This window comes from Condylostylus longicornis, unplaced genomic scaffold, assembly GCF_029603195.1.
Source record: "Condylostylus longicornis isolate FDR11 unplaced genomic scaffold, ASM2960319v2 ptg000162l, whole genome shotgun sequence".
Taxonomy (NCBI): domain Eukaryota; kingdom Metazoa; phylum Arthropoda; class Insecta; order Diptera; family Dolichopodidae; genus Condylostylus; species Condylostylus longicornis.
The window spans coordinates 633,312-644,017 of NW_026578130.1; positions in this window are offsets into that span (position 1 = coordinate 633,312).

Here is a 10,706-nt window from a genome sequence, read left to right on the forward strand (position 1 = left end):
GAAAAATAATTGATTTAATGCCAAAAAAATAAAATTTGTTCCATTTATAGGAATTTGGGGGGATCCAGAAAAAATATTTCTACAAAAGATGCGATTCAGCAAAAGTAGGCAGATTGTATGTGAGCAGATGCCTGTGATTTATATTTCACATGTCTTATATTTTGGTAGGCCGGTAATCAATGTGGGAGTCAACTGCTCGCGGCTTAATGAATTAATTTTTAAGTTAATCATAGGGAGGTTTGAACAGTATCCGATTTTTTCTAGTGAATGTACATTAAAAATTTACTTTCTTATTGTAACAGGTAAAGGACAGATTATTGAAGCAAGTGTTCAGATTAGTCAAGATTAGAAGATTAGTCAAGCAAGTGGACAAATTATTAATATTATTCTGCCAGTGCTTATGCTTGTAAAAGAGTAAGTAAATTGATATTACACAAGCAACAAAAAATTTTAACATAATCTCGCATTCTCTTCAAGTTATGGTCTCTAAAAATACCAGTTTTTGACAACTTGTTTTACTGAAAAAATTTATGAAAAAATGTCAAGATGCCAAATTTTTCCTAATAACTACTCTTATTTTTAGCTGTAACAAGTAAACTCAAGATAGTTGTATGGTCGGCCTTTAGTGATTCTTACTGTTGGCAGTTTAATGTTATACACCACATAGGGGTGTTGAATTTTTAATTTAACTTAATTTTTCACCTCACCAATTGGTTATAGGTATAAGATATTCAAATTTTAAATTGATATTATGAGTATTGCAATTAAATTCTTTTTTAATAAAATTCTTAATGTTATTTCTAATTACCATTAATTTTTTTTTCTTTGAATTTTTAAGACATTATAATTTAATAGTTTTTATAGACCCTATTAAATATAAAAATTAATATTGAATAAGGTAAATTTTTTTTTCTGTACAATTGTACCTATTTTAAAACTTGTGGATTTTGTAAATGATTTCTTAAATAAATTTATATGATAATTACCCTTATAATATTATAAGGTATAAAAAGATATGTATATGCATAACTTACCGTTAGAAATTAATTATATTTGCATAATGTATGTTGATTGCATATGTCACATCTATTCAAAGCTAACAATAATTTACACATTTTATTTAATATACAATGTTTTAAATGATTTATTTTTAAAATTTTTTTTAATAATTGTCTACTATAAGAGTTTTCGGATATTTTAAAATTCATTTAATAATTTGAGATCAATAAAATGACTGTTTTGTAATAAGTGACAGTGGGGCAATACTCAATAAGAGAAAATATGTAGCAAAATTTAATTTAAACAATTCGAGTGGAGTTTACATGCGAAATGATTACAAAGTTTTGCATCCCCAGTGTAAACAACGATTTCGAGTACAAAGTTTGATATGTCAAAAATGTTAAAATTAAATAAACGTCATGCTGTAATCGTCAGTTACAGCGAAATATAAAAGAAATCGAGATTATTTTTGGCTTCATGCAAGTTTTGAATAATAAGATCACGGAGTTTAACTGTCATAATAATATGTACATATTTGTTTTTTAATAAATAAAATACTGTTAATAATAGCCGATAGGTGGTTCATGACATTATGAACAAAAAAATAATATTTAATATCATACCATTTTTTAATATTGTAATGAAGTCATTAAAAAAAAAATCAATAGAATAATTTTTGTGTCAAGTGATTCTTTTAAACTTGTGACATAAAAACTTAATTTATTACGCATTTTTGTTAATTTGTGCTTTTTTTTTGGTTTTTTTTTCTTTAAATAAAGTTGTTTTACTAAAATTTTAAGTTTAGTAGAAAAATTTACAGTTATATTCTTATAATTAATATTCGCAGTTATATTCTTATAATTTACAGTTATATTCTTATAATTTACTTTAAGAGAGAGAGAAAAAAAAGGCGCTCATATACAATATTAAAAATTATTAGCTAATATTTTTGTTCACAAATTTTCTATTTAAGTAGTGACATCAAGCTTCCACCTAATAAAGTTGACATAAAAATTGATTGTACTTGACAACGTTGCAGGTTTTTTGTATATGCACTTGTGTGCACTTGTTTGAGTTTTTGAAATTGTAAAATTTTTTTTTGTTTCTTTTTCTGATTTTTCTTTTTAATGCGATTACAGACGCCAAGTTAAACATTATCAAAATTTTAACATGCAATTTTCTTATTTTAATGTCAATAAATTATTGAATTTTGTAAAGCTAATAATTTTTATTTATTTTATTGTTTTTGTTTTGTTGTAATGCATTTTGTCCAGAATTTTTTAGATTAGATTTTAGTTAAGATCGGGTTTTTTTTATTTGGTAAGGTTTTTGTTTTTTATTATATTAATATATTTGAAATTTTTATAATTGTTGTTGTAAAAAATAAATTTATGTTGTTATGCATTATTGGCAGGAGGTCAATTTATTTGGTCGCTCTATACTGCGATGAATATCGAAGGATAGAGCTGAGCAAATTTTGATTAATTTTTGTATTGATGATGGTGCGATATTTTAAAACGTTTAAGTAAGTATGATCATATTTGCCTAAACTTTCAATTTCTATTTTAGCAATCACAGTGCCAATTAATGGATACACTGCTTTAATGATTTAGTACACATAGAGTGATGTGGTTAAAAGGTATAGCTTTGAGAAAATTTTTGTTTTGTTACCAAGTAACTGAAGGGATTGGAAAATTTAGTCAACGACTTACAAAATTGGAATACAAAACATCATGGAGGTTGTTTTAGCGGTATTCGATCAATTGGTCAAATTTTTCAAACCTATGGAGAAATTTTTGAATTGCTATTTCATTGAATATGTCATTGAACATTGAGAGGGCATATCGCGGACAAGAGATCAAAATTATGTTGGACATTTGAGTTGAATAGTGTTGGATAGTCTTACGAAATATGTGACAATTTCCGTGTAAATACTTTGTTTACTCATGTGTTCTGCTATATTTATAAAAAAATTATTTTTTATAATAAAATTGTTGTTGTATGTAAAGTAATAAATGCTTACATTGAAAGTATTGAATTAAAAACCCGGAATATTTTTAAAATAAATTTAAATATTAATTTTAAACTATTTTAATTTAATCCTTTATATATGAATATTTATTTATAATAATTAATACCATTCCATTCTTTAATTTTTATCGTTTAATATAAATAATTTAGATTGTAATGGTAATATTATGCTATGTACAGTAATAGAAAATTAATTTATTCAAATGTTACATATTGCGACTAATGTCAAAATCTTATTATCATATTTTATAAAAGATGAATTACAAATTAAAAAAACATGCATAAGAATTTTTTTTATTTAAAAACTGTCTTATTTTAATTATACTAGATTACAGGCATGGGGAACCTGCGGCCTTTTAACTGTTTTTTAGTGGCCTTTGTCCTTAAAAAAATTTATTTCTTATATTTCTTAAAAGTTAAAATTTTGCTGCCAAACGAGGCTGGAACCAAATATAAAATTGTTATCGAGCAACAAACAATCACAGAAAAGTCATTGAAATAATGAACCATATTATTTTATTAATAATGTACATACTTACTTATCTATTTTTATTTATGAAATAAACTGTTTTATGTTATTTTTTATATTCTGACATAATTTTGTTTTCATCAACCTACACAAAGCAAAAATTTATAACCTTTGGACTTTTTTTAAACTTTGCGGCCTGATTGACTTTGCATTGACTAAAATTTGGCCTTATATAGAGAAAAGGTTCCCCATCCCTGTACTAGAACTATACAGTGTATAACAATAATGATAATCAGATACCTTAATTATTCATTTTGTAATTAATGCAATTTTTATAATAATCTCTATTGCTATAATTGAATAAAATATTAAATAACGCCATAATGTAATGAAGAATTTTTTTTCAAAGTTATTTATTATCTTCTATATTCTTAAATATTAAAAGAAAACAAAAAGAAAAAAATCAACATTAAATTAAGAATCGATTATTTGATTTTTTTTGTTTTTAGAATTAAAAATCGATTCAAAGGTGTTCAAGAAGGTTACTACATATAAAAAAAAAATAAATTTAAGAAAATGTTGAAGTAAGATTATATAAGAATAAAACAGTGTAAGAATAAGAATAATACCAAGTATATTCAATATAGAACCAAGTAATTGAATTTAAAATGAATTATTCGAATTGTTGCATGTTTTTATATCTTCATTGACGTAGTTAAAATTGCTTAATTTTTTTCTTCAACAGAATAAAATTATCATTTTATGAATTATTCATTAAATGATAATTGTGAGCATACATGCAATTATTTTAATGAAAATATTCAATTGATATATAAAATTAATTTTAAATGCTTTAATAATATGGAAAATAAATGGAATTGATTAATCCAAATTTTCATAACAAAATATGGATGAAAATGTAACAACAAATTATATTATACTTCGTATAAGGTAGTGATTCTCAATGATGTTCAAACAGTGGCACTCAGTAACTATCCATTTCAGTAGTCCATTTTGATAACACTCCGCTCTTCACTGCTATGGATAAATGGTTCATGGATAATATACGGTCTATGGTATCAATTCGTGATATTCATTTTTAGTATATTGGGATACAAAATGCGTTCCTTTTCCACGAGTATAACATTTTAAATTACAATGTTCTAATTGGAAATAAATTGATGACGTTGAAGACATCTACCGGGATTAAAATGAGTTTTACAATGACAGTTGTGGCTGCAGTTTTGTTTAATAAATTTTTTATTTTATGTTTTTAAATAAATTACAATTAATTTAATTTACATTAAATAAAAAAAAAAATATTTTAAATCAGAATTTTATTCCAGTTTGACTTTATTGTCCTCTTAAGTTTTCTATACTGAAACAGGCAAAATAACAAAAAAATATTTTGAAATTCTTGAAATTTTAAATATATATTAAAATAATTATTATTTTTTAATAAATTATAAATATTAAGCTAAGTAAGCATTAAGCTAAGTATAGGAAAAACCGATAAATTATTAATATAATGGAACACATACAAAAAAAAAAAAAAAAAAATTGGTTAAAAAATTATTTAAACAATGTTGCCATATACTTGCTATATATAGAAAAAAAATCATGAATGTTGCAAAAAAAGAAAAACAACAAACCTAACCCAAAAATTTGTTAAAAATATTTTTTTTTTGTACAACTATTGTGTCAATATTATTATTACATTATGTGAGTAAATATGTATATATAAGTATATATATACATTATGTAAATTGTATTTTAATAGAATGTGTATACGTTGATAACATCACTGAAATTCTTTTGAACAGAAGTTTGATTTTCGAATAAGAATGAAAACTACTGTGTTCATATAATATTGTTTATTTAATTTGCATTTTTACCTATTGTGAATTATTTTAAATAAAGATCATGAACTTTAAGAGCTAAAAATGTAATCTATATATAGCATTTTAATAAGCAAAAAAATATTTTTATTGAACTTAAATAGATTAATTTAATGAAATTTAGGAGTTTATTGTTAATTTTAAATGATAAGAAAGCAGGAAATTTAGTATAAGTGCCAGTGATTAGATTAATTGACTACCACGCATAAAAGAAGGCAGGCAAAGCAATCGAACCAATTTTTTTTTCCAAAAGTGAAACAGTAACATTGCCGGCCTCACACTCTTTGCGAACATTGGGCTTCGACTAAAATTTTCCATCAAAGTCTATTTTACGTCAATATTTTTATATGTGCTCATTTTTTTTCGGTTGTTGCATTTCTGTTCCATCCGATCTCCTCTACGTTAATCGTAATCTTTTCACACCATTTTTGCCCTACGGATTCCATTCTATGGTCTGTTGTGGTCGGAACCGTTTGCACTGTATGTCAATCCGCTTTCATTTTCACCTGTTTTGATGGTGAGTTCCATGTTTGTTATTCGTCTGTTTTGAAGCATATTGTATATAACTCGCAAGCGCTTATTTATCAATATTCATGTCGCTTTTTCGTAAGAGCCAAATCTAACTGCCATATAATTGGAAAGACTTAACACAGTTATTGAATATTCTCAACTTTGTTGATCAGGCTAAGTGTGTTGATTTCCAAATCTTCCAAGAGAATTCGAGATTTCCAATTTATTTAAAATACAGTACCAATATAATAAAATATTGTGTTCTTCTTTAAAATTAATTTTTATTAAAAGTTTTATAATTATAATTTTATTTTTGTTTTTTTTACAAAATAAATAAATTTCATTTTGAACAACAATATTTTAATGTTGAATTATTTAAAACAAAATTCTCTTGCTGTTTCAATCTCGTTTATTTTGCATTTAAAATTATGATCAGAAAAATAAATAACCACACCATGTTAAAATATTTTACCATATTACCATTATTTTTATATAATAATCAACAAAAACATATAATAGTGATCATTGTATTATAAGAATAAAAGAAGAATATAAGAAAAGAAGATTAAAACTATGGTGTACTAACCAAAATTATGTGCATAGATCAATGATGCAAAAACAAAAAAAAAATCCAACAAATGCATTGGTTTTCGTTTTTTTATATAGTTATTCGCTATATTCCTTTTAAGTTAATATTATTATGAATAGAGTTTGATTTTTGTATATGGGTGAAAAGGTGAGTCAATCTGTTGACAATCACGTCACGATATATTATTGTTAGAAAAAAATTAAAACAAAAAAAAAACAAAGTACCATCCTTGTTGCTCATCTATTTCTCATTGCAATTCTTCTTTTCTTAAAAAAAATAATGTTGTGCATTTTATTGGTGTGGTTTGTTTTTACAAAATATTTTCATTTTTTCATTAATACTCGTATGTACTTGCCATCGATTATTTTGGCGACATCGAATTCATAATAGAAGATGTTTTTAACCACTAAAAAACTAACCATATTCCGTTTTAAAATTCTTATGTGCTTCTCTTATATCCATTTTTTTTTGTTAATTTTATTCCATATTGAATTTATGGGATGTTTTTGATCTTCGATTGATATGGCTCGTTCAAACTTTCCACTATATATGTATTTGATTGCACATATTACTAATGTTTTAAATGTTGTTATGCTTTGTTATAGACTGGTTGACCTAAAGAGATTCAATTTATAGATGTCTATAACTTTTGTACCATAAGAATATTACCATAATTATATTTTTATTATATTAACTTTGCCATCATTATTATTATAATATTTATTTATTATATATATTATAGTGATTCAAGACTTTGAGTGATTTTTAAGTGTGTGTATTTAGAAACGAATTAAAATTTATTTTTACCTTGTATTTAATTTTTAATTATTTTTATTATTATTAAATAAAAAAATATGTAACTAAATTTTATGAGTTTGCAAAATTTATGAACAATGATGGCTATTTGATTTTGGTGCAGTTTTTAACTCAAATGTTGTTAATTTACTTGTAACAAGTGATTTAAAAGTAGATAATTGAGTAAGTGTTACTAATGGATTCTGAATATGTTATGTAATTTGTTTCATTAAAACATTTTACTGTACATCAATTGGAGATTTTAATGTAGTTTTTAAAAAATGATTATCAACTTACGTTGCAATTAGTATTTTGCATGGGAGGTAATGTGTCTGATTATACGAACAAAATGAGAATAGTTAGTTAGTGTAAATCGCAATAGTACCCATATTACCACCGTCGCGCAGATTATTATAACTCCCATAATGCAGATAAATCACCGATGAAACCACCATCTCTTGGAATCAACCAGAGTCCTCATCAATAAGGGAAATCGTGGAAACGATAGGCAAAATGAAGAAAAACAGGGCTGAAGGTCCCGATGACATATATGCCTAACTACGTCTTATGGATCCAAATACAACATCAGATATTCTGTTTCCAATCCTGGTAGAAGTATCGAACAATGAAAGAATTCCTAAAACATGGAAACGAGGTATTATTGTAAAGCTGTCTAAGATTTCCCCTTTGTGAAAAGGGTGACTTCAAGAGTGCAGTATAATTGGGTAGATATCACGATTCTCAATATATTCAACAAAAGCCTATATTAACATAAACATACTTCGGGAAAGATTCAACTGAAAAATTCAAGAAGGTTTGAGGTAGGAGCAGAGCAAATTCAGAAGACAGCGGGTGTGTATAGATCAGTCAAACACCCTACGGTTGATTGTACAACAATCGGCAAAATTCAACTCTCCACAATACAATATATTCATCGACTTCGAGAGAACATTCTATATGCTGGACAGAAGGGCACTCATAAATAAGGAGATTCCTAACAAAATAATTAGACTAATAAAAGAAGTGCGCAAGGATACAGACACTAGAGTGTTACACAATAACGTACTTAGTGACCCAGAAAGAATAGAAAGAGGTGTCAAGCAGGGATGCCCACTCTCGCCCATACTGTTCAACGTAGTACTTGATGAAGTAATGTGGAAAACATTAACGTCTCCAAGAGATATACACTGATCCCTTATGAATCGCCTAGAGGATCTTAAACACTCTGATACAGCCATTTAATTACAAAAGCCGAGCAAGCCTTTGTGTTTCCGTAAATGCCTCTGTTCATAGTAAGTGTCCTACGCCACTATAGCTCACTTTGGCAACCGCCTGCTGCCAACTATAGCAAGTATTTAAACTTCGTCTGGGTTTCTATTTCATCTCCGTACACCAGATGTAATCTGAACGGCATAGTAGCCGTCCAGTTGTGCATCTGCTTTAGTTCCCTTTGTATTATTTAACAAAGGGTATCCTCATATTTTCACATGGCGGCAATGATTACGTTGTTAGCATAAGCTTAGTTGTCAACACCTTGACTTTACGAAAAGAGGAGTGGCCCGTCCACAGCTAAATTTCATCTAAGAGGTAATAAAATTACTTCTTGTGAACAATCTTTAGTAGTCCTTGCTTCAATATCAGCAATACATCCCTATTAAAATATTTTAATGCCTAATTGTTGTATGTACTTTTTTAATTATTCTTACAAAATCTTCTACAAACCTGGTTGCGATGCAATTTAGTATGGACTGTTTTTTAAAATATCTTACAATGATATTTTTAATATAAAAAATTTAATATATTGTTCAAATTGAATTTGAATTTTAAATTAGGATATCACAAGTAGTTACCAAATAAATTTTTTTATATTTTTACTACCAACTACTACTTTTCACTACTTTAATTAATGTTTTCAATCCAAATGTCAATTTAAATGAACTCCAAATGAAGATTCAATTATTCGAATTACTAGTTTTTAATAATAATATTTTATTTTGTTCTTTATTTTGTTTAAACGGGGGTATAAAAAATTAACTTTACAATTAATAAAATGTTACGTTTTGAATAATTCATTAAATTCCTTATTAAGAATATTAGGTTTGGAAATTATTACAATATAAAATTTATGATGTGCAAGAATAATGAGTTATTTGTCAACTTTATGCCTTTTGTCTGAAGGTTAACCTGCTTATATTGTACATACAATTATATTAAATGGTGCTGTATGACAGTTTTTGTATATGTGATTGTGGAAAATATACTTTGTTGTATAAGAATCCTCATTCTAATAAAATTGAAATAAATCATTTTATTTTTTTGTTAAATTTTCCAATTTTTCTTAAATTAATTCATTTTTTCGTAAAGCAATTTGTTTTTGAATTAATTTTTCATCGAAATTCATTTTATTTTTGTTATATTGTTTTCAAGAAAACATATGCAAATTCTTCAAACAATATACAAATTAATACAAAAAATAAAGTTTAAGTCAAATTTTTTTTATGTTCAAAATCAATTATAATTGATTGTATAGAAGGGGTAACAGTGCACATCGATCAGAAAAATATAGATCCCTGAAATATAGCTGGAAGGCACTCCAGTTCTCCGAACGCCGCCTCTCTATTTCCTTAATTAATTCTCCTCGAGTCGTATGTGGTCCGCCTCGTTTCCATCTACGCCCACATGCCAAGGAACCCAACACAGTGTGACCCGGATGGAACTATCCAGTTTGTTGAGCTTCTCAAGATAGCCCCATATTACCTCAGAGGATACTGAGAAAGAGCTCAGCATTCTGAATTTTTTTTGTGGGTTAATTTTACTATACGAATGCGGTAACTCTGCTTATTAACCGTTAAGTAAAAAAAATAAGTTACTCGTATTATCGATCGCTTTCATAATATTTATTTTGCAATAAAACTGTCCAAAGTAAAGTAATCAGTAGATTTTATTTTATAAATTAAGAAATAATTTTTTATTAAACAATAATAAATAATTATTAATTAATACCTAGAAAATAATTTAAAGCTATCACTAATACAATCGTTAAAATAAATAATATGACAACACATCTGTATACAACAAAATAAAATCAATCAACGGAAAACAATATTGCCACCACTAGACTTTATTATGTATAATGACTTGATCATTACATATAGCAGTACCGTATAGGTATAATAATCTTAAATTTATTAACATTTAAGTGAACTTGAATTTTAGTAATTCTAATTGAATGCTATTGTATTTTAAAAATGCTGTTGGAAAGCATGTAATGCTATACATGAATAGTTTTATGCTCATAATATTATTGAAATAATAATAATTATTATTATTGCTGTATTTACTTTGCTTGATATTTGATATTAGGCCGACAACAATAAATGTCAATAAAATATATTGTTTGCAAATGTTTACCCAT